The following is a 26231-nucleotide window of genomic DNA, read 5'->3' on the forward strand; positions in this document are numbered from 1 at the left end:
TCACTCACACTGGAAATCACGTGAGCACAGGCTATAATACTGGGCATATGTTGTGCAATTATCATGGGCATACTCAATACATTGCTTGTGCAAGATCTCATGCACAACTATAGTCACAACTGATAGCAATCTCAACCTCTAACACCTGTCTCCACTGAACTGTACATGCACTAAGTTAACTGATGTATTCTTCAGTTGCATTATGAGTTAATAATTAGTGAATTAATTAATAACTAATTCACACAACTAATCACTTAGTCTATTGGCCAGTTAGACTAAATACAACTAGTTCAACTAAGTCAAACTGAACACAACTCCATTAACTGCTCATTCAACTCCACAGAACTCAACCACATGAGTTCTAACTGATGTCCTGCATGCAATAGCTCAACTGACCCACAAAGAAAGCGTATTTACTTCTGACAGCTGCATGTGCCACATCTGTAGCTCAAATTGAAGTGCTCCAAGAGGATAAGATAAAGTTTATAGTCTAAATATTATTATGAGACAATAATATTTGACTTTTCTATTTTTTACTAGCAGTCTAAAAATAGACTCTGGTCACTCCTGCTGTGATCCAAAAATAGAAGTCCATCTATTTTTCCCAACATGACCAATCATCCATAAACAGCAAACTACAACTCATAGACCATGATCCATATGTCTAAAAATAGACATAGTCTAAAAATAGACTTTGCGCCAAAACTTGCCTGCGGGACCACTTAGTGAAGGCGACTCCTTTCCACTAAGCTCCATCATCTTGTTGCATTCTCAACAAGCATTTCTTGTTGCACACTTTTCAACAAGTTTTGTATAATACATTTGAGAACTTGTTTTTTCTCCAGCATGAGATAAAACACTTGTTCATCACCAAGCCCAATTTTGCCAAGTATACCAAGGTTGATGAGATATATAGGCGAATGATGAATGTCAAGTTACCTAATGATAAATGGTGGGAAAAGATGACTGATTTACCGTAAGAAATTTACAGTAAAATGGTTACTGTACAGTAAAGGTAGAACAGTCAAGTAAACAGATAAAAACAGGTCAGCATGCCAAAGTGTATCAGTGTCAAAGAGTATCGGGTGAAATTTAAAAGTTAAAGAAGATTCTAGTGTAAAAGACCACAATTGCAATCTAGCATAAAGGGCTACAAACCAAACTATAAAGGCCAGCAGCACCACAATAAAAGGGACAGCATGAAAACAGTTCAATAGCTGTCTCTATCTTCTTGCAAGAAGATATTTGTATTTCCTAGATTAAATCTCAAGTTAGTTTGAGATATTTTGTAATAATTTTGTATAAATACTTCACAATTCGAAGTATGTAGGGTGGATTCTTAAACATTTCTATTGACCTTTTTGATCAAAAGACTGTAAAGCTATTGTATCACTGATTGTACCAGCAAGCTTGATTGATGAATAAAGACAAGATATTTCACAGGATTCATGTGTAAAGCGAAGTGCAGACAAGTATTTTCTCATGTTGTTGTTATCTTTCTTAAAGTTTTTCCACAGTCTTTAATGTATATCTGAATCTAAATGTTATAACATGGAATGATATCTCAAAATTTGCTTAATTGCACTCTGTTTTAACTGTTATGCATTTAAATGTTTTCTACGGATTATCTAAGTTAAGGGATTCTTAATTGCTCCTTAGTTTAGGTTGTCTCTCTGTAATCTATAGCAAAGGATTCTTAATTGTCCTTTTTTTTATTATCCTCTGTTCCTCGTTTTAATCCTGGTCTGAGAATTCTTAATTGCTCCCTCACCCTGGTTAAGACCATTTCACGCCTCTGGCCCAAAGACCTGCACTATACTCTACTAGCTTGCCCTTTGAACACTCCCTTTAGTGAGTTAATTCCAGTTTTGTTGCCCTTCTGTTGACTCCATAGCCCAATGGTCTAAAGACATCATTCTATCCATCTATTTTAAAGGATTCCACCATCCAATCTTCAATACAAATCAACCCCCCCCCCCCCCCGCCCCCTAAACACTCAAAACTAGCCTAAAAACCCAGCAAACAAAGCTAAATCGTATAGAGAGAGCCCTCTCTGAGCCATAGGTTGGCTAGAGCCTATGCTTAAAAGTTGGTTTGTGGTTACCTCGGTCCTTTCCTTCTTCTGAAAACTTCTAGGGAAAAGTTCTAAGTGATAACATAGTGGTGAAAAAAGAATGCTGATGTCCCTGACCAAACCAAGAGAACAGTACAAAGTCAACCCAAGAAAATAAAAGAAGCCCTTGTTTCAAAGATCCTCCAAATTCTCCTTAGGCAAAATCCAAGTCCTTCTGGCCCCACCATTGTAGATATAACCCTTGATCAACCTTCTGTTGATCCACCATCCACTTCAATTCCACCCAAGGAACCAGTGGACAAAGCTCAAAACATCAGATCTGAAAATCCACATAAGGAGATCCCCAATAAAGGAAAAGAAGACAAGTCTACTCAAATCCCTGCTTCAAAAATTCAAAACCTTCAAACAGAAAAAGTCTCTTTGCCATTCAATCTGGGAGCAGAGATAGCAAAGCTAAAGATTTCAGTTCCTTTAACAGAACTAATCAAGAATGAAACTTACAAATCTCAGTTAAACCAAACCTTAAACATTGCTGAAAATTAGGATTTTGTCAACTTGTTTGATGACTAACCAAAACTCATATTTGGTCCAGATGTTAATGGCAAACCATTAGAAGGAGGAGTTCCACCTTTTTACATTAGCCTTAGTATCCATGACAAAATTCTACACAATGCAATGTTGGATTCTGGGTCCTCTCACAACTTAATGCCCAAATCAATGATGGAGAAATTAAACCTAGACATTACAAGGCCTTACAAAGACTTATTCTCATTTGACTCCAATCAAGTAAAGTGTCTAGGATTGGTCAAAGACTTGTGTGTCTCTTTAGTCCAATATCCTTCCAAAAGCATCCTTATGGATATTGTAGTTGTTGACATCCCACCAAAGTATGGCATTCTGTTATCGAGATCATGGGGAGCCAAACTTCAGGGATCCTTACAACTAGATATGTCATATGCAACAATTTCTGTTTTTGGACAACCTAAGAAATTATATCGAGAGACCTTAATGAAATATATGGTAAGTAGCCAGGATCGGCCTCAAAACTTTCCCATCTACTCCATACACTCAAATATCAATTCTTTTATCCTGTATAACGTTGATCAAACACAAGAAGAAATTTCATACCGTACTAATACAGAACCAAAAGAAATTGCAACTTCTACACAAAATGAAACCAACCAAACTATAGAACTTTTCAATGAACAAGAGGGTCAAACTGCTATAAATGATGAAAAATTTGTTGCGTCAAACAATGAAAATTATGAGCATGAGATATTATGGCATTTAGAATTTGATGGATCAGTCAATAAGTTAGGAGCAGGAGCAGGAGTGTGGATATATAATTTGGAAAATAATCACTCAGAAGGCCATGCATATAGATTGAATTTTAAATGTACTAATAATATGGTCGAGTATGAAGCATTAATTTTAGGTCTTAAGTTAGTTAGGAATCTAGGAGCTAAAAGAGTTTCTGTCATGGGAGACTCTAAACTAATTATAAAACAGATTGATGATGTATATATGACAAAGGACCCTAGATTAAGTTGTTATAGGGGAACTATTGTAGAAATACTTAACACTTTCCTAGAAACAAAGCTTGTAGTAATCCCTAGAAAACACAATATGCAAGCCCATAGTTTAGCAATGTTTTCTAGCACCTGCAAATTACCCTTCCAACCTAACCATCAATACACTGTTGAAGTTAGGCACAGACCTGCAATTCCAGATAATTTGAAGAATTGGAAAATATTTTCTAATGATAAACAGATAAATAACTTTTTACTTTTAGAAGAAGAGTTTGTAAATAACAATATAGATATTGATACATCCATAGATCCTGACACTAAGGATGAGATAGAAATAAATGAGATAGAAGGTGATGAACTACATAGAGTCAATCCAACTAAATTTACTAAATCAGATATAGATAACTTAGAGCAAATTAATATTGATGAAATAATCAGTGAAGAAATCAAAGTAATTAATCTCAGGGATAACTTCTTACCAAAGGGATTAACCCCTCTGGAAGATTTATTTGATTCAAATGATGTTCCTAGGAAACCTAAAATGGAACCATTAAGGTCTGATATAGAGGAATGTAATATAGGCATTGATGAAAATCCTAAACTGGTCAAACTTTCAAAATCATTACCCCCAACTGAAAAAGTAAAATACATTGAGTTGTTGAAAGAATTTCAGGATGTCTTTGCTTGGAGTTATGAGGACCTCAAATCCTATGACACCAACATCATCCAGCACACAATTCCTATTAAAGAAAATCAAAAGCCTTTCAAACAAAAACTTAGAAGGATCAATCATGTCTTATTACCTGCAATTGAAAAATAAATGCAGAGGATGTATGATGCCAAAATAATTCCACCAATCAGATTTTCTAATTGGGTCTCAAAATTGGTGCCAACTAGAAAGAAAAGTGGTGAGATCAGACTCTGTGTGGTTCTCAGAAACCTCAACAAAGTGTCACTAAAAGAAAATTACCCTCTCCCCAAAATGGATCACATTTTACAGAGGGTAGTTCGGTCAACTAGAATCTCATTGTTGGATGGGTTTTCTGGTTACAATCAAATCTTGGTTCATCCTGATGACCAACCCAAAACTACCTTTACTACTCCTTGGGGCACATTTATGTATGTGAAAATGCCTTTTGGGCTAATGAATGCAAGAGCCACTTTCCAGAGGGCTATGGATATAACCTTTGCAAAAGAAATTCATGATTTCCTTGTGATATATCTAGATGATATTACTGTATTTTCAAAATATGACAATCAACATTGGATCATCTAAGACAAGTTTTTATTAAATACAAGAAATTTGGAATCTCCTTGAACCCCAAAAAGTCTTTGTGTAGGTTAGAAGAAGGAAAGTTGTTAGGTCACATAATTTCAAAAGATGGTATAAGAATAGACCCTGCGAGAATAGAAGCCATCTTGCAAATACAACACCCGAGGAACATTAGAGAGTTACAAGCTTTTTTAGGAAAAAATAATTTTCTTAGAAGATTTATATCTAATCTGGCAGAATTAATTAGATCACTAAAAAACATGCTGAAAAAATATTCCACCATAAAATGGATTGTTGAGGCTAAAAAATCCTTTGAAGATATTAAAGTGGCCTTAACTAAAACACGTGTTAATCAGTTCAAAATTTGATTGAGATTTCATATTATTTTCCTTTGCTTCTGAGCACACAATAGCTGCAGTTCTTTTGCAAAAAAATGACCAGGGCTATGAACAACCGATTTCTTTCTTTAGCAAAGCCCTGAGAGATGCCCCCTTGAAATACAATATAATGGAAAAACAAGCATTAGCTTTAGTCAAAGTCATTAAGGACTTTAGGGTATACATCTTATATTCTCATATAGTAGCCTACGTTCCAAATTCAGTATTCAAAGACATCCTAACTCAGGATGGTCCTGATGGAAAGAGGGGAAAATGGATTGCCACTATTTTAGAGTATGATATAGAAATCAAACCTACTAAGTTAATCAAGGGCCAAGGTTTAGCCAAGCTCATAGCTGAATCGAACGGTCAGGCCTTGGATATAAACTTTATTGCAGCAATAGATAATGAAGAGGAGATGGTGACTCCACTAATCAGCCAGGCCTTTATTAAATCACCTTGGTATGTTGATATTATTTGTGTTTTGCAGAACTTACAAGCTCCTCCTTAATTATCTAGGACTAAAAGCAGGTTTTTAAAGATGAAATCCTTGTATATATTAGACAATGCTCTGTTTTGGAGAGGTCATGAAGGTATTCTTCTTAATTGCTTATTAAAAGATGAATCTTACAAAGTTTTGCAAGAGTTTCATCCAGGTGACTGTGGAGGACACCTTTACTGGAAGACCATTGCAGATAAAATCCTTAGAGCTAGTTTCTATTGGCCTACCTTGTTTGCTGATGTCAAAAAATATGTGACCTCCTGTCACAAATGTCAAATTTTTGAGGGGAAGAAAAAGCTTTTACCTTTACCCTTCAAGCCAATCTCTGCTGAAATACCTTTTCAACAATGGGGTTTAGACTTCATTGGTGAAATTCACCCACCCTCCTCTGCCCAACACAAATGGATCCTCACAGCCACAGACTACTTCACAAAATGGCTAGTGGCCATACCTTCAAGGCAAGCCATAGACACTGTTATCATAACCTTCCTTGAAACCAATATTTTATCAAGATTTGGATGTCCAACTAAGCTCATTACTGATAATGCAGCAGCCTTTAAATCCAAAAGAATGATAGATTTCTGCAATAAATATCATATCACCCTGGGTCATTCTACAGCCTATTACCCTCAAGGAAATGGATTGGTAGAATCCTCAAACAAAAGTCTGGTAAACATCATCAAGAAGTTACTAGAGGACAATAAGGAAACTTGGAATAAAAATCTAGTCAATGCCTTATGGGCAAATAGATTGACTACTAAGAAATCAATTGGTACTTCTCCCTATCAACTAGTTTATGGGATGGAAGTTGTCTTTCCATCCTCTTTGGGAGTACCAGTAATGAAGATACTTCAAGAATCGCAAGTTGAACCAAATAGTATCCAAAGAAGAATCAATCAAACTATTCATCTACAACAAACTAGAGAAGAGGTCTACATCAAGTCTTAAGTTGTGCAGGAAAGGGTTAAGAAGATTTTTGATAAGAGAACTAAGGCTGAAGATTTCTACCTGGGAGACAAAGTGCTCAAGTGGGATTCAAGGAGGGAAGACAAAGTTAAACATGGGAAATTTTATTTCCTATGGAAAGGTCCTTATGTCATTTATGCTTTCAGAGGAAATAATTCTTTCTTCCTGAGAGAATTTTATGGTACAGAAGCAAAAGGTGGGCCAGTGAATGGTCGAATGCTAAAACACTACTTTGAACCTAATTACTAATTTTCATTTCCCATTTGTACATATTCTACTTTCAAAAGTCTAGTTTGAATTGGATGGTGATTTTTGAAGTTGAAGCCTGAAGAGAAGGCCTTAAGCTTTGAAAGATTCACTGTCATAAGTATCAATAACGCAGATGCATAGAAGAACACTTTACAAGGTAACATCAACAACAATTCAAAGGCCACTGATATTTCAAGTTCTTGACATTTCACTAGAAAATGCCATCCCCAAGTGGAGCCACTGTTAGGTTCCTATACCAATAAGAGTCCTAATTTTGAATGACTAAGGTCAAGCCTTGTAATATTGTACATACCTTTGCTTTCTGCAAATGTTTTCCATATAAAAATTAAAAAATGTAAATAGGGTATGTCCTAAAGGAATAATCAAAGGACAAAAAGAATAAGAGAAGGTCAAAAAAATGAAAATATATGAACCCCAAAAACAAAAGAAATGATGAAAGTGTGCAAGTCAAAATGCCACTACTATTTACTTTTATGCATAATAATGATTGTGTGTAGCTTGTTATTCATGCCACAATCCATGGTAATCAAACTGATTAATCTTGATTATACCATGCTTTGAATTGTATGTTTATAGTTAGTGAATAAAATCTAACCAAACAGTTTAATCTTGGGAGATCATTAGATAGGTAGAGAATAAAAGGAGCTCATCAGTTTAATCTGAGCCCTTGGATGATATAAGGTTAGAGTTAGATAGTCTACTTTGTAAAAAAAAAGGATTGATAAGGGTTTGCTAGCCTAAATTCACCCAAATAAATTGAAGAAAAAATGGTAGGATACGTCAATAGGCAAGTAGAAGAAAGGTTGCAAAAATATCAAGTAATTACACAAAAGCACTTATGTCATGTTTAAATACATCTTCCAAATGTGCACAAGCAATAAACAAAGCAAGGACAATGGCTTACAACTTGGTTTATTTAACATCCCCTCAGTCATTTCACCCCTCTACTTACTAATTTCCCATAAATAAGTTCTAAGTACTTAAATCCTTTAAGTCAAAGAGGCTCAGAGCATTTCTTTGACTTTTGTCGGGACCAGACTCTCAGCTTAATGACTTATGGACACAAGTGCTAGAATCCCTTTCATAAAATCCATTCCCCCTTTATTTCCCTAATAAAACCTCCTTTTCCTATGGTTAAACTCTTTTGCCTAGGAAAAGCAAAAACAACTCCATTTAAATCCCTTTTCACCCAAAAACCCACAAAAAACCTTTTATCCTAAGTATTGAGCATATGCGCGCAAATATTACATGTTACATTATGCTTAAGGGATATTACCCGCTCTGCTCATTCACTTCATATTAATTTTTAATTTTATTATATAAACCCCAAAATTCCATTATCCCGTATTAATTAATTCCTTTATATAAATAACCCAACCCCTAGTTTAGTTATAAACTATACACTTTACCGCATATCCCAACAAAATTTATTAATCCCGGCATTTAACCTTGCTCGATCACCTAATCCTGTCATTAAGTAGCGCCTGATCTATTAACCCAGGATTAATTCCTAAATTAATCCCAAACCGCTGTGATTAGAAACCTTGGGCCCCCCTGAAAGCCTTTGCTTTATCCACCATGCAATTCCATCACCCGACTCCCATTCGATCATCACCCCCCTCATCTGACAACCTACAGCCATATCAGTCGAACCCGATCACCAACCTTTACCCACCCGATAAGGCGGTTTTCCCCGACCCCTCGAATGCTACATGTCAAACGTTGGAGTACATCAGGTGACCCCTCCCAAATACTGCCCCCTTCATAAAAGCGGTGCAATGGCCAAGCAAAACTGCTTCCCCGCTTAGAAAAAACAAAAACAAAAACAAAAAACAAAAACAAAAAAACAAAAAATCAAAAACAAAACAAAACAAAAAAACAAAACAAAAACAAACAAACAAAAACAAAAAAAATTGCCAATTGTTCATTCATACATGAACCCGCCAAAAATAATTGTTTTTTATATATAAGGCCGCGAAGCCCTCTTTTCGCCCTTTTCACTCATTTTTCTCTGTAAACTCTGAAAACCTTTGCGACTCCTACAAACGCCGAACTTGCCCACAGACTTCCAAATTCGCTCCAGACGTTGCAGACAACCCAACTGACCTCTCAATCTGTACCAAAACCATACAAACCTCTATAGCTGCCGCGAACCATCAACTTGAAGCCAATTCACCCAAGTCCAGGTATTTCACCATAGAATACTACTCCCCTTTCAAATTTGGAAACGTTCGGCCTCTCAAGTATTTTTATTAAGTAAAATTAATAGAAAAATACTTTAAATTTAAAAAACCTACAGCCAAACCTTCCGAAAGTTTCCAATTTCCATTCAAAACCTTGGAATAAACCCCCAGAGCCTAATTTAAATCCACAAGAACTAAATTATGGCTGCCCCTGTTGCCTTAGACGTTAGACTTATCACAACTCCCCATTTGGACCTCGACCACCTTTTCTTGGCTGACAAGGACTTCCAAATCAAGGATACATCTACGCAGGGCCTCCTGCTTAAAATCCATTGTCTAATTAGGGATAGATACTTCAACCATGCTAATGATATTGGCCTTTGGGAGTCAAATTTTCCCAAATACCAGTTCCCCCAAGTACTTATCTTCCCAGAAGTTGTCCATATGTGCCATGCATGTTACATCCCTAGCCATAGAGCCATAATGTCTCATGACCAAAAGGTGTTGTTTACTATCACAGCTAAATCCATCAACGAAATGCTGCAACTCCAACCAGGACCAAACCTGACCCCACTCCCAATTGGAGACTTGTTAGACCAATATTCAAAGTTAAGTCCCTCTAGACTGGCCCAATTATTCCAAAATTTCATTATTGAAGAGCAGCACATTCCTAAAATTCCCCCCCCATGTGTTTATGCCATGTTCTCTAAAAGGGGAAAACAAATCATCACCATGATATCATGTGTCCTAGGCTGCTCCACTGATGAATTTGTTGATGAACTTTTTCTAGCTTTCAAGTCAATTTATACCCCGGGACAGCCTCCTGTTGTTTTGTACAATTTTGTTGAGTTCATAGCTGATAGAATGCATGAGCAATTTACTAGAATGAGCAATGAGAGAGTATTCAAATACTCATATGTATTATACCCCCTATTTTTGTATTATCAGTCAAACAAGTTTCCTTTCACTCTCTAGGCGCTGGATACCAAAAGCCAGCCTAGGTCTGTCATTTTTTGGACCCCACAATTCCATAAGTATGAGTCACCATATACCTATTCAGATTTCATAGATTCTTTTGTTCATCCAGTCATGACTATGCTGAAAAGAAGCCCTCCACCCAGGATAAGTCCAGAGATCAAAAGGGTCATTCAGTTGTCTAAACAAAGCAAAGTGGGAGATTGGTACCTTTACCAAAAATACATAGGGATAAGGATTTATGGTTACCAGCTTACACCATATAAACTACCCAAATACCTCCCCATGAGGTTATTTTCTTTGGAGTACTATAGGAAAATAATGAACTTTGATGAGATAAATTTTGTCTTGGCCAAGAAAAGATCACAATTCAAAGTAAAAAACCAGTTAGGCCACTTCATCTGCAATTCTAGAGAGGAAGTGAAGGAAGCAGACTAGATTTTGTAGCAAATGAAGTTCCAACAGAGTTTTATGTGGAGGTATGACCCTCAAGAATTTATGACCAGATTGAGAAAGAAGGCCAAGTTGGGACCTTATATTCACCACCCCATACCAGAAATAGAAAGATATGCAAATCAATCTGAGTGGGTGGAAAACACTCTTGTAGACGGATACAGTACAAAGGTAGATGTAGAGAATGCCTTATGTGACTTAGAAAGACAGTTTGATGAGAGCTCGTTTCTACAGGTACCTGAACAGCAAGAGCCAGCCATGAGCACCCCTCCTATCATGCAGACTCCTTAGAATGAGGAAAAGAACCCCAAAAGGATTAGGGAGGAACCCTCAAGTTCAAGAATGGGCACATCAAATGTACATTATGAGGCCAGTCAGAGCAAAAGGCCTAGGCTAAATCCTGTTACAGAGAAGGAAGACACAAAAGGCTCAGTAGAAATAATTGATACCGAGGTGAACAGAAGTAAAGGCATAGCTTTATTTGAAGAAACACAGGGGCCCTCCACATTACAAACGCAAAGGCAACTAAGTGTGGAAGTGTCTTCATTCAGTAGGCCTGCTGACAAGGACCAAGACATAAAGGACAGATATAAAGAGATCAAGATGAGAAATGAGAAGCTCAAATCTTAGACATATACTCAATATCTGAAAATCACTCCCACAAATCAAACAAGGTTGATGTCAACATTTGACATCAAGGAGGGAAAGCTTCAAATGTCCTTTATCAAACCTACAGCACATCAGCTCAAGACATCATCAGACTTCAAGAGGGTTGACTTTGAAGTATTAGAAAGGGATATTCATCCCATAAACCAAATAGAACTACATAAACAGGCTGGAGAGATGATATACTCCACCCTTACAGGTAAAGCCATAGCTGCCCATCAGCTACAAACCTCATTGAATAATATCTCGGCACAGTTTCAGTTGGAGAAGGCCTCCACACAAGCCAAGGATACTAGGATTAAGTCTTTGGAAGACTTAGTCATTGAGTTGGGACATGATCCCAAATATATTAAAGCTACAGAACAGCTCATAAAGAAGAAAAATGATGATATTGTTGCACTTAAGAAGCAATTAAAAATTCCCCAGCTGCAACATCCTCAAACACTTGAAGTTTTGGAGACCAAGCACAAGCATGAGGAGTTGATGGACTTGGTCCTACAACTCAATGATCAACTAAGGGAGACCGAGAAAGAATTGGATAGCTTGATCCAATTAAAACAAACTGACATAGCCACAACTTCCACAAATGTCATCCCTACAGTATCTATAGCAGTCCCTTCCACACTAGCAGCTTCGCTGGCACCTACATCTCCACCTGCCACAGCATTGCCAGTCACAGGAGAATCTACAACAGCATGTACATTAGGAGAAGAGGTAGACAAATTAATCAAAGCCATGAATGAAATGTCAATACAGGCTACAGTAATGAACAAACTAAGAGAAAAGGTGGCAAGTTTAGAAACTGACTACAAACTTGCCCAAATTATGCAAAAGGAAGAGGCACAAAAGGCCAATAGAATGAGTGAAAGATTCAAAGCTATGGAGAAAGACCTAACATTGGAGAAACCCCTTGGGCAAGCCAAGGAACTGTTATGGGCCAATATCATTGACTTTGTCAAGGATATTTTGCCATCTATTCAAGTTATTTTTTAGCAAACAGAATTGATAAAGATAGCTACAGAAGCTATCCAAAAGGTCAAGGAGGAATTGGGTGACATGCCTGAGGATGCCAATAGACTCATCCACTTCCTTAACAGCAAAAACATGTATGAGCTTCATGAGCTGGATATAGAAGACAGAACTGAAACCATTTTGGAAATAAGGAAGGTCCTTTCCAAGAGAAACCTAATGCTAAACTTGGAAGAAAAGTGCCAGAACATGCAAGTAGCCATTGATAGATTCATGGCTAAGTTCCAAATTTTGAGGGAGAAAGGATTGCCTAGTCCATTGGTCATTAATGACAAACTTATGACACAACAGGACTATGATAAGAGACTCAGGCAATTGGCTAAAAAGCAGGCTAGCACTTCAACAATAAAAGTACTGCCAACAAGAAAAGTTTTGTATAATACATTTGAGAACTTGTTTTTTCTCCAGCATGAGATAAAACACTTGTTCATCACCAAGCCCAATTTTGCCAAGTATACCGAGGCTGATGAGAAATATAGGCGAATGATGAATGTCAAGTTACCTAATGATAAATGGTGGGAAAAGATCACTGATTTACTGTAAGAAATTTACGGTAAAAAGGTTATTGTACAATAAAGGTAGAATAGCCAGGTAAACAGATAAAAACAGGTAAGCATGCCAAAGTGTATCAGTTTCAAAGAGTATCAGGTGAAAGTTAAAAGTTAAAGAATATTCCAGTGTAAAAGACCACAACTGCAAGCCAGCATAAAGGGCTACAAACCAAACTATAAAGGCTAGCAACACCACAATAAAAGGGACAGCATGAAAATAGTTCAATAGTTGTCTCTATATTCTTGCAAGAAGATATTTGTATTTCCTAGATTAAATCTCAAGTTAGTTTGAGATATTTTGTAATAATTTTGTATAAATACTTCACAATTCGAAGTATGTAGGGTGGATTCTTAGACATTTCTATAGACCTTTTTTATCAAAATACTGTAAAGCTATTGTATCACTGATTGGACCAGCAAGCTGTTAGAAAATTATATATTACGGAGCAATGGAACACATAAAATATTGCAGAAATATAAACACAGAAAACGCATAAAAGAAGAGAGACACAGATATACGTGGTTCACCCAATTTGGGCTACGTCCACGGAGAAACAACCAGTCCTTCCTTTTATATTATCCAGCAAACTAAAAGAGATACAACCTACAGCAGATCCATTGTAACACCCTCTTTGCTCTCAATATCCTCTCTCTTCCTCACTCAAAATACAGATATGCATAGACGCAATACAATTCCCTCATATATAGTGAGGGGTTGCCTTCTAGGGAAAAAAACCCTAAATTAAACATAACAACTACTGTCAGATCATCTGCATAATGAACGGCCCAGATTGACTAGAAATTACTCGACTTTTACAAGGCAATTTTACATCTATTTTTAGCTTCGGGGGCACTACCCCCGGACCCCCCAGCCGGGGGGGATTAGCCCCCCCGAACCCCCGCGGGGGGGGACAAGTCCCCCCGGCGTGGAGTGGTGTACAGTCTTCCTGGGGTATACATCCAGCTGAAACCTTTGAATACAAAAGATAATCAGGCTCCACACCCAACAATCTCCCACTTAGAGACTGATTATAGCAACTCCACCGCTACTTCATTTGCTAGACAATAAATCCACTTTGGACCTAGTTGTTTCTCATCTTCTTCATCATACTTGAAGACCAATTGAAACTGAGCAAATTCTCAATTTCTCCCTAGTCATAACTTTTGTTAACATATCTGCAGGATTCTGGCTAGTGTGTACCTTTTCCAGCTTCAACTGTCCATCTTCCAATGCTAACCGTATGAAATGGTACTTGAGTTGTATATGTTAGTCTTGGAATGAAATGCAGAGTTCTTTGCAAGATGTATGTCACTCTGGCTGTCACTGTATAACCTGCCCAACTCCTGCTTCTTGCCCAATTCATCCAGAAACCTTTGTAACCAAATCATTTCTTTACTAGCCTCTGTAGCAGCAACATACTCTGCTTGTGTTGTTGAAAGTGCAACAACACTTTGTATTTTTGAAACCCAACTGACAGTTGTTCCACCTAAGTAAACACATACCCTGTTGTGCTCCTCTTGTTATCTCTATCACCTACCATATCTGCATCAACATATCCTTGTAGAGCAATGTTTGAACCACCAAAGCATAATGCTTGATTTGTCATACCTCTCAAATACCTGAGAATCCACTTCACTGCCATCCAATGTTCTTTTCCTGGATTGTTCATGTACCTGCTTACAACTCCCACTGCATGTACAATATCAAGCCTTTTGCAGACCATTGCATACATTAAGCTTCCAACTGCTGATGCATATGGAACTTTAGACATATGAGCCATTTCTTCCTGAGTCTTGGGACAGGCCTCCTTACTTAATTTGAAATGGCTAGCCAAAGGTATACTAACTGGTTTTGAATTCTGCATATTAAACCTTTTCAACACCTTTTCTATGTACTCACTTTGAGACAATGTTAATTTGTGATTCTTCCTGTCTCTAGTTATTTTCATACCAAGGATTTGTTTTGCAGCACCCAAATCCTTCATTGCAAATGAGTTTGCCAATTTCTTTTTGAGCACATTTATTTCCTGCATGTTAGAACCTGCAACAAGCATGTCATCTACATATAATAACAATATAATATAGCTGCCATCATTTTGCATTTTGAGATAAACACAATGATGAGAGTGACATCTAGTATAACCTTGTTCAGACATAAACCTATCAAATTTTAGATACCACTACCTTGAAGCCTGTTTTAAGCCATACAAGCTCTTCTTCAACCTACACACTAGTTTCTTCTTCCCTTTTACCTCATATCCTTGTGGATGTTGCATATATATCTCTTCCTCCAAATCCCCATGGAGAAAGGTTGTCTTTACATCTCACTGCTCAAGATGCATATCTTTAGCTGCTACTAGACTTAAAATAGTTCTGATTGAAGTCATTTTAACAACAGCAGAAAATATTTCATCAAAATCAATACCTTTCTTCTATGCAAACCCCTTCACCACAATCTAGCTTTGTACCTCTGTTTTCCTCCATCTTCTTCCTTCAGCCTGTAAACCCATTTATTCTACAATGTTGTTTTACCTGCAGGCAACCTGACTGAGTCCCAAGTCTGGTTATGTGATAAGGAGTCCATCTCTTCTTTCATGGCTTGCTCCCACTTCTTCCTGGTTTCTACCTGCATTGCTTCTTCATAACATTCTGGTTCACCAGAATCAGTGAACAATACATAATATAATGAAGGAGAGTATTGTTCAGGGGGTCTACTTATCCTGGTAGATCTTCTAACACCACTTTTAGGTGTTTGAAGTGCTTGTTGCTGTTGTGGTTGTTTTTCTGGCTATTGATCATTATGATTTTCAGGCACCATCATTTCTCCTATGATATCGTCAAGCACTGTGTATTCTCTGTTTTCTTTTTCTTGTTTCTTTTCCTACAACTGGTTCTTATACAAGACCTTTTCATTGAATATTACATCTCTGCTCCTAATGATTTTGTGATTTTCATAATCATATAAGCAATAACCAAAATCATTAACACCATATCCAATAAAGGTACATTTCTTTGATTTTGCCTCAAGCTTTGTTCTATTTTCTTTGTTAATGTGGACAAAGGCTTCACAACCAAAAGTCTTTAAAAATAAGTAGTTTACCTTTTTACCTGTCCATGCCTCCTCTGGAATACCACCATCCAAGGAACTTGAAGGCCCTCTGTTTATTAGATAAACAGCAGTGTCTACAGCATCTGCCCAAAATTGTAAAGGCAATCCTGCATGCAATCTCATGCACCTTGCACGCTCCATGATTGTCTTGTTCATCCTTTCTGACACACCATTTTCTTGTGGTGTTCCTGGAACTGTCTTCTCTCTACGAATTCCATTCTCTGAACAGTACCTATCAAACTCTTTGCTACAATATTCACCTCCATTATCTGATCTGAGACACTTCAACCTTTTCCCTGTCTCATTTTCAACCAAATCTTTCCATTTCTTGAAAGTATCAAATACATCAGATTTATTTCGAATACAATAAATCCAGCTTTTTCTGGTTGCATCATCAATAAAAGTAACATAATAACGAGAGCCACCAAGAGATGATACCTTAGCAGGTCCCCATACATCTATATGCACAAGCTCTAATTTTTCGCTTTTCTTTTCTTTCCCAACTCTAAGGAATCTGACTCTCTTCTGTTTTCCATAAACACAATTCTCACAGAATTTTAAATCAACATGCTTCAAACCTGATAACAAATTTCTTGAGTGACGAATCTGCATCCCCTTCTCACTCACGTGCCCGAGCCTATGATGCCACAATGTCGTATCTTCTCCTGTAGAGGTTAAAGCATTAATAGAATTAGAAATACCATTGCATAAATACAATGTACCAACCTTTTCTCCTTTCGTTATTACCAGGGATCCTTTAGTGACCTTCCAAGTTTTATCTATGAAAGTAGTTACGCAACCTTCACCTCCCAACTGCCCTGTTGAAATTAGATTTTTCTTCAGATCTGGAACATGCCTTACCTTCTTCAATAGCCACTGATTTCCATTTTGATGTTTTATGAAAACTATACCCATTCAACGATTTTACAGGGTTTATCATCACCCAATCGAACTTGTCCAAAATCTCCTTGAACATAATCATGAAAATGTTTCTTATCAGGTGTGGCATGGAATGAGGCCCCTGAATCTATCACCCAGGCATCAATAATATTTTCTAATGAAAGAATCAAAGCATCTTGCAACACATCGCCTGTTACATTCGCTTCATGATTAGTTTCTTGTTGCGCATCTCCTTCTTTCCCCTTCCGAGACTTGTAGTCTTTCTTCAGGTGTCCTTTCTTCCCACATTTCCAGCACACTATCCCCGATCTGGACTTGGATCTGCCTTTTCTTGACTTACTGCGATATCCTGGGCTCTTTCCTCTTTCCATTTTTCTTCCCCTAGTATCTGCAGTCAAAGCATTACCTGATGTCTCACCGGAGCTTTTCCGTCGCATTTCCTCACTAAGGATTCCACCAACAACATCATCAAACTTTAAACTACTAGATCCAGAGACAGAGTTACTAACGGCCATAACTAAACCATTCCAACTTTCTGGCAATGAGCACAGAAATAACAGAGCCCTAACTTCATCATCAAAATTTACCCCTACAGAACTTAACTGACTTGTAACTGTATTAAAATCATTTAAATGATCTGCAACAGATCCACCTTCTAACATCTTCATATTAAATAAACGCTTCATAAGAAATACATTATTTGAGGCAAAGGGTTTTGCATACAGTTTGGCCAATGCTGACATTAAACCCTGTGTTGTCATTTCCTTTGAAATATTAAACGCTACCGACGCCGCTAGGCACAGCCGTATTGTTCCAAGTGCCTTTCTGTCTAGAATATCCCATTCTGTGTTTGTCATACTTGTCAGCTTCTTTGTCTTTTCGCTCAATGGTAGGTACAGACCTCTCTAATACAGATAATCTCCCATCTGCATCTTCCACAGCTAATAGTTCTGGCCGTTTAATTTTTCGACCCTAAACCTACCATCTTCCGCCATTGCTCCCACTCGAACCAGGAACCCTTCTCTCCTACGAGTTTATCAGCCAAATAGACCTTCGGTTCTGATACCAGTTGTTAGAAAATTATATATTACGAAGCAATGGAACACATAAAATATTGCAGAAATATAAACACATAAAATGCATAAAACAAGAGAGACACAGATATACGTGGTTCACCCAATTTGGGCTACGTCCACGGAGAAACAACCAGTCCTTCCTTTTATATTATCCAGCAAACTGAAAGAGATACAACCTACAGCAGATCCGTTGTAACACCCTCTTTGCTCTCAATCTCCTCTCTCTTCCTCACTCAGAATACAGATATGCATAGATGCAATACAATTCCCTCATATATAGTGAGGGGTTGCCTTCTAGGGCAAAAAGCCCTAAATTAAACATAACTTCTACCGTCAGATCATCCACCTAATGAATGGCCCAGATTGACTAGAAATTACTAGACTTTTACAAGGCAATTTTACATCTATTTTTAGCTTGGGGGGCGCTGCCCCCGAACCCCCACTGGGGGGGATTAGCCCCCCCGGACCCTCGCCGGGGGGACAAGTCCCCCCCACACCCCCCCGCGTGGAGGCGTGTACAGTCTTCTTGGGGTATACTTCTGGCTAAAACCTTTGAATACAAAAGATAATCAGGCTCCACACCCAACACAAGCTTGATTGATGAATAAAGACAAGATACTTCACAGGATTCATGTGTAGAGCGAAGTGCAGACAAATATTTTCTCATGTTGTTGTTATCTTTCTTAAAGTTTTCCACAGTCTTTAATGTATATCTGAATCTGAATGTTATAACATGGAATGATATCTCAAAATTTCCTTAATTGCACTATGTTTTAACTGTTATGCATTTAAATGTTTTCTATTGATTATCTAAGTTAAGGGATTCTTAGTTGCTCCTTAGTTTAGGTTGTCTCTCTGTAATCTATAGCAAAGGATTCTTAATTGCCCTTTGTTTCCGATTATTCTCTGTTCCTCTTTTTAATCCCAGTGTGAGAATTCTTAATTGCTCTCTCACCTTGGTTAAGACCATTTCACCCCTCTGGCCCAAAGACCTACACTGTACTCTGCTAGCTTGCCCTTTGAGCACTCCCTTTAGTGAGTTAATTCCAGTTCTGTTGCCCTTCTGTTAACTCCATAGCCCAATGGTCTAAAGACATCATTCTATCCATATGTTTTAAAGGATTCCACCATCCAATCTTCAATACAAATCAAACCCCCCCCCCCCTTGAACACTTAGAACTAGCCTAAAAACCCAGCAAACAAAGCTAAATCATATAGAGAGAGCCCTCTCTGAGCCATAGGTTGGCTAGAGCCTATGCTTAAAAGTTGGTTTGTGGCTACCTTGGTCCTTTCCTTCTTTTGAAAACTTCTAGGGAAAAGTTCTGAGTGATAACACATTGTGCAGTTCCAGTAGTCAGCCAGTCTCCCGACCTCCCGGCTGAAATTGCGCAACCTTCATGATCATGCACTTAGGTATGTTGCAAGTCAGTTCTCATGTTCATTTTGGTTTTCAACTGACAGATTGTTTTCCATGAGTGTTTCCATGTCTCCAGGTATCCCAGGTGTTCATCGGCCTCTCAGCAATACAGGTACAATGGTTTCCAGGAGAGCAAAGATGAAGACATTGTTTAGAGCACACTTGGGGATGCAGTCGATCAAGTGTCTGTGGACTTGCCTACCCACAAAGACATCAAGTTGTTCGTAGACAAGGAAATCAAGATATGACAACAAAAGCATCACAGCGAGCAGCATCATGAACAGCAGCTGAAGACAGCATACCAAATGCAACGAATGAAAGAGGAGGGTTGTTGACAACACAGAGGCGGAACAAGGTTGCAAGCTCAAGCAGATCTATTGATGATGAAAGTAACTTTGGAGACTCAGGCTATGAGGTGACGGCGCGACATGAAGATCGTGCAAACACCGAGAATGGAACAAAGAAGGAGTTACATGTGCTGATGAAGCAACTCAGGAAGAACATGAAGCTACATAGACAGACGAATGAGTTGCAGCAGGAATAGGAACAGCAATGAGCGCAACATGCACTCACAGATGAAATTGTGCCCGTACAAGTTAAATATCCATCCCACCAGCTGACACGAAGCAGGCATGATGAGTAGTGTTGTTGATCACATGCAAGAGATTCAACATCATGCATGTCATTGAGTGCATGCATGAAATCCAACCCATTCAACACACTCACCAAGGTGAAGATAAGAAACAAGTCCAAATGGAGTTGAACATGTACTTCAGCAAGTTGATGTGCATGACCACCAACACACACTTGAATATCAGCACAGAAATTATGCATCAGTGTGTTTTCGGTTTAGCCGCACCCAAGAAGGCCATGCGCATGTTAGTAGACAAGTTTGATGAAGGAGTCGAACCAATGCACTGGTTGCAATGGAGGATAGAGTTCTCTTCAGCAAGATGTCATCATGAGGTGCATGCACACCATCACGGACGACCAAGCTTGGCATCAGCTCACCACCTTCACCATCACAAGCATGTCAAAGAGTTGGTCTTACCATAGCGGACTGAGTGTCAATAATGTCTTGCTTGGCTTGCTCAAGCCATGTTGTCTCACATGAGTACATGTGCCTTGTAACATTGAGTCATGTCAATTGTAATTCAAGTGTCAATAGTTGGACGTAACAGACATAGAGTAGGTGAAGAGTCATGAGGGTACTTGAACTATCACAAAGGGGAATGTCAAGGGTCACCCCACCCTTTTCTATAAATAGTCCCTCATAACTCATTGTAGAGGCTTTTGGTCAGCCAAGCTTCTACTAAGACTATCTTGAAGAAGGCTTGGACAGTGTTGTAATGCACCTTGGCTTCTCCACTGCACGGAGCTAGTACATCTCTTTGGAGGAGCAGGCGGATGTGGCTGTAACGTTTCATTATTGGGGCTAGTAGGTTTACATGGATGCATTGTATGATTGAGACTTACACTTATTTATATAATAAGAGCCGAGACATTTTCATGCACATGTTGGTATTGTAGTTGGACTGCTCCAGTTTCCTTAATGATATATGTTGTTTAACTTACATACTTGTGTATGAACTTATTCACATGCAATTATATGAATCTTGTTGTTAATGTGTTGTATATGTTGTTAATGTTGTCACTGGTCATGTCGACTGCTCTACCGAACATCAAACAGACCTTTCACATGAACCTTGCTATAAAAATCGTTGCACTTGTCTCGGACTGATCCGTGAGCGTTGTACCTGTTATCTTACCTTGTATGATGTGATTGCCGCATCCGAGTGGACTCCTCCGCCGAAAGTTATGCATGTCCTTTTGTGTTGTGTGTTCCTAGCCGAGTTGGGGCTGATCCTTTCAACCTCGAACTCACCTTCACCTTCTTCTCCCTCCAAAGTTTTAGAACCTCTCATACACCTTCCTTGACTCACTGCATTAGTCACACCCTTGCTACTGACAGAGTTATCTTACTTGCCTTTGTGCGACATCGTGGTCAAGGCATTACCTTACGACCCATTGTTGGGACTCCTACACCAAATGGTATGAGGTCTAATTGGGACTTCTTACCGGGGAGATCCCCTTGACATGTTGGCAGGTCCAGCACCGTCAACACATCCTTATCTGGGAAAGTTTGTGATGGTATTCATTGATGACATACTGATATATTCTAAGAATGAGAAAGAGCATGCAGAACATATAGCAACAGTGTTAAGACTATTGAGAGAGCATCAGTTGTATGCCAAACTTAGTAAGTGTCGTTTCTTTCAAACAAAATTTCTTACTTGGGGAATGTGGTTTCTAAGGAAGGTATAACAATGGACCCGTAAAAGATCAAAGCTATCATGGAGTGGGAAACTCTCAGGAATGTGTATGGGGTCATATCATTCATGTGACTAGAATATTACTACAGGCGGTTCGTCAAGAACTTATCATGAATTTCCTATCCTATCACATCCTTGTAGCGAAAAGGAAACAAAATTGAATGGATAGAGGAAGGTGCAGCTAGTTTTGAGAAACTGAAGAAATTGCTTACAAACGCTCTAGTTCTAAAGATTTCTGATCCAGATAAAGAGTTTGTGGTGTGCATAAGTTCTTACAAGAGAGGACTTGGTGGGGTCTTGATGCAGGTAGGACAAGTAGTATGCTATGAGTTAAGGAAACAGAATGAGCATGAGCATAATTATGTGACACATGATCTTGAGTTGGAAATGATCGTTCATGCATTAAAGATGTGGAGACACTATCTTCTTGGCAAGAGGTTTATTTTGATGAGTAATCATGGTGGACTGAGTTACTTATTTGACCAACCTAATATGAATGTTAAGCAAGTTAGGTGGTTGGCTACGCTCAGTGAGTTTGACTTCAAGATCAGGTACATTAAGGGTAAAGAGAATAGGGTTGCAGATTCTCTTAGCAAAACAGTGCAGGTAAATCACATAGAAACTATGAGTTCATATGAGACAGATTTACATGTTCGGATCTTTCAGGCAAGACAACAGGATGAAAGGTACCAGCAGTTGAAGCACAGATTATAGCTGCAGGGTACAAGTGAACAGGATGTGGATTATCATCTCATGACAGATGGTTTGGTGAGATTTAGAGACAAAATCTATGTGTCATACAGCAGTGAGCTCAAGAAGCTTACCTTGAGGAATTTCATGTCAAGCCATATTCAGGTCACCCGGGATATCAGAAGACATTGACAATAGTTAAGAAGTTTTACAATTGGACGAATCTAAAGAAAGAGGTGGCTAAGTTCGTTGCTAGGTGTTTGGATTGTCACCAGGTAAAAGCAAAGTGTAAGCATCCAGGTGCTTTACTACAATGGATTTCGATTCCAAAGTGGAAATGGGAGGTCATTTCCATGGACTTCATTACAGGTTTTCCGAGGACATCTAGACAACACAATTCTATCATGGTTGTGGTTGTCAGATTAACCAAGGTAGCTCACTTCATTCCAGTGAAGTCTACTGATTCAGCTAGTGAGGTAGCACACGTCTTCATCAGGGAGATAGTGAGATTAAATGGTATTCCTAAGAAGATTGTGTCAGAAATAGATGTCAAGTTCACTTCGAGGTTTTGGAAAGATTTGTTTACAGGTTTGGGGATAAAGTTGGCCTTTAGTGCAACTTATCATGCACAGATAGATGGACAGACAAAGAGGGATTCTTGAGGACATGTTGAGGATGTACGTCATGCATCAGTAGTGGAAGTGGGAAGAATTTATTCCACTAGTAGAGTTTGTGTGCAATATTGATTATCAGGATTCCTTGAAGATGAGTCCATTTGAGGCACTTTATGAGCAAAGTTGTAATACTCCTATAATATGGAGTGATCCAGAGAACAGGGTATTGATTGGACAGGACATGTTGGTAGAGATGGGAATTGGAAATGAAGGTTATCAAGAAGAATCTAAAGGCGACACAAGATAGAAAGAAGATTTATGCAGATCAATACAGGGTATTTAAGGAGTTTCATGTTGAGGAACATGTGTACTTGTGCATCAAACCCAGGAAGAGGTCTTTGAGTATCAGGTCATGTGCCAAGTTGTCACCTAGGTATTGCGGGCCTTTCAATATCCTTGAGAGGATTAAGTTAGTAGCCTACCAACTTTCACTACCTCCGACATTGAAAGTCCATAATGTTTTCCATGTTTCATTTCTTAAGAAGTATGTGAAATATGTTGATCATGTGATTAACTAGTCTATATTACAGGTGGAGCTAGAAGGACAATTCCAACTGGAACCTCAGTGCATTTTCCAGTGAAAGATGTTCATGCTCTAGAATAAAGAAATCAAGCAAGTTAAAGTGTAGTGGAAGTACTTTAGGCCCGATTAAGCTACATGGGAGATGGTTGATCAGATGTGGGCTATGCATCCTTCATTGTTTGTCGATTGAGGCAAAGGAGTTTCGGTATATGTATCTATATTTATGTATGGTTGTCATTGTAAATACCACAATGAGTTGTGTTATAAAGCTCCAATAAGCAGTATGGTTGTCATGTTGTCATGTTGGTTATGTTGGTTTTTCTTTTCAGCTGGATATTCATTGTAAATATTGCACCGACTTAAGTTATAAAGATCCATGGGCAGTATGTTTTGGTTTTCAACGATCTTGTTGGTCATAGGTTTCATAGAACAAGGAAGACGTTGTTCCCACAAGGGGGAAAGGTTTGTAACAACCCCTGGTTGATTTTTTATGTAAATAAAAATAATAACCAAGGTCATGGGACATGTATTCCAAGCTGAATGTTGGGAAAAACATAGTGATGAGGAACATTAGTGACTAATTAATGGCTATGGAAATTAGCAAAGGAAAAGTGGCAATAATTGGCATTTTATTTATGAAATAAAGGAAAATAAGAGAAAAGGTAGATGAAAGGTCATAAATTTGCATGTGAGGAAAGTTGAAGGAAAAATATATGAAAATGAAGAAAATAGAGGCCTCAATGATAAAAAGGCTTATGAGGATCAGCTTGCAACCTTTTGTCAGTTTTAGCTTAGAGTTCTCTTCTATTCTCTCTCTCATACTCTTGCATACTTAGAGCATTCTTGGAGCATGCTTGGAGAACTCTAACATACATTGGATTTGGAGAAAGAAGGCAAGGGAAAGCAAGAAAGTGGAAGGGAACAGGTGGATCAACAACTACAGGCAAATTGTCTTGCAGGTAACAGATTGCATGTGTGATCTCCTTGTTGAATTATAGATGCATGGTATATTCATGTGATTATCTAGTTATGTTTTATCATCGACATGGATGATTTTCTGGATCGACATTGGTTTTAGTTTTTCCTTGCCATTTCCTAGATAACCACGATGTTGTGGTTTTTTTCCACTTAATTGTTTTTTGGTTCATGCTCATAATTCCTTATGGCTATGGGTTGGAACAAATACTATGGAAGCCCTAGAACAAATTGGGTTGAGTTACTAGTCATGGAGTATAGGTTGGACAAACACTCCGAAGCCCTTGATGCGTTGAGTTACCAGTCCTAGAGCCAAGCTGGACAAACACTCTAGAGCACTGGAAGGTTGTGGGTTGAGTTGCTGGTTCCTGGAGCCCTGGATAGCTAGATAGAGACTGATCTGGTTGGTATTAGTGATGTTCGACCACGCGATGGAATCACTAGTTGAGGGTTGAGGCGGTTTGGCCTTTGGAAGCCCTAGTTTGGTTTTGCTTAGTTTATTCCATGAGATCCCTACATTCACACTTGGAATATGGTGCGGGGGTGATTGGATGAAAGAGAAATTTGGTTTAGCCCAATCTATGGCCGGCTGGTACGTGGACGTCCATGACTTGGTTGGATTTTGCATGTGTTAATAGGAGATATTTTCCCTATTGTATTTTATGAGTACTTGTACTTGAGATTATGTGGCTTTGATGGTTGTTCTATCCTGGTTTATATGTTGTTCATTTGTTGGTTATATGTTGGTCATATTATGTATGTTGCCTATGGCTCTTGATATATTTTGCTTATTTGATGAATGGTTAATGAATTCATGAGCTAATCAATGTTAATGCAACTATTATGAGAGGGCATTATACCTTCTTGGTGCATCTCAGATAAGTTTTAGACCCTTATGTTCAAATATGCATTAATGACCTGTAGATTACATTTTCACCATGTGTCTGACGAAATTACTGTCATGGTTAGGCCTGGTTAGGTAAAGTATTTTATCAATTTTTGCATGAATGGCTTTGTCTTGATGTCATTTATCATTCTGGAAAGTCTCATTGAGTTCGAGGCAGTGGTCTAGAGGTTGACCTGGAATTTAGGCTCAAAATCTGGGACCACACCCTCTAAATTAGAGAAATTGGGTTGCAACTGCATGGATGCAATGTTGTGCATGCGGTTCAAGGCTCCCAACTAGCTGCATAGATGCCTTGTTGTGAGTACGATTGTGGGCCCAGAGATGAGAAAAGAGGTATAGCTCAGGGTTTGGTCACTTGGGGTAGTTATTCAGCGTATGAGTTTCCTGTAGCCCTTGTAGGATGTGGTGAGTTGTCAATTTGTCATCGAAAATCGACCCCACTTTCTTAATTGGATCGAGGAGGTCAGGTCATGTCATAGTATCTCTTCCTCTCATCTTTACCCCGACAGGCTGGCAAAATTAGGTAAATGTAGGAGTGATGGTTACACATATCAACAAACATAAATCTATCTAGAAAAATAAACTAAATAATATCCATGAGATGAACCCAACAATGTTAATAATCCAAAACCCTAATTCAGAAGCCTATGATCAACTGTCATTGTTTGCAATCAACAGTTGAAAACTTCAGTCATCTGAAAACCCAAACCCTAGGTCCTAACCACACATAAAGAGTGATTTATGTGCGGTTGAAACCCTCTGATAGCACGCATAAGCCT

The sequence above is a fragment of the Pinus tabuliformis genome, chromosome X (assembly GCF_031772625.1).
Source record: "Pinus tabuliformis cultivar Carrire ecotype Pingquan chromosome X, CPIR1, whole genome shotgun sequence".
Lineage (NCBI taxonomy): Eukaryota > Viridiplantae > Streptophyta > Pinopsida > Pinales > Pinaceae > Pinus > Pinus tabuliformis.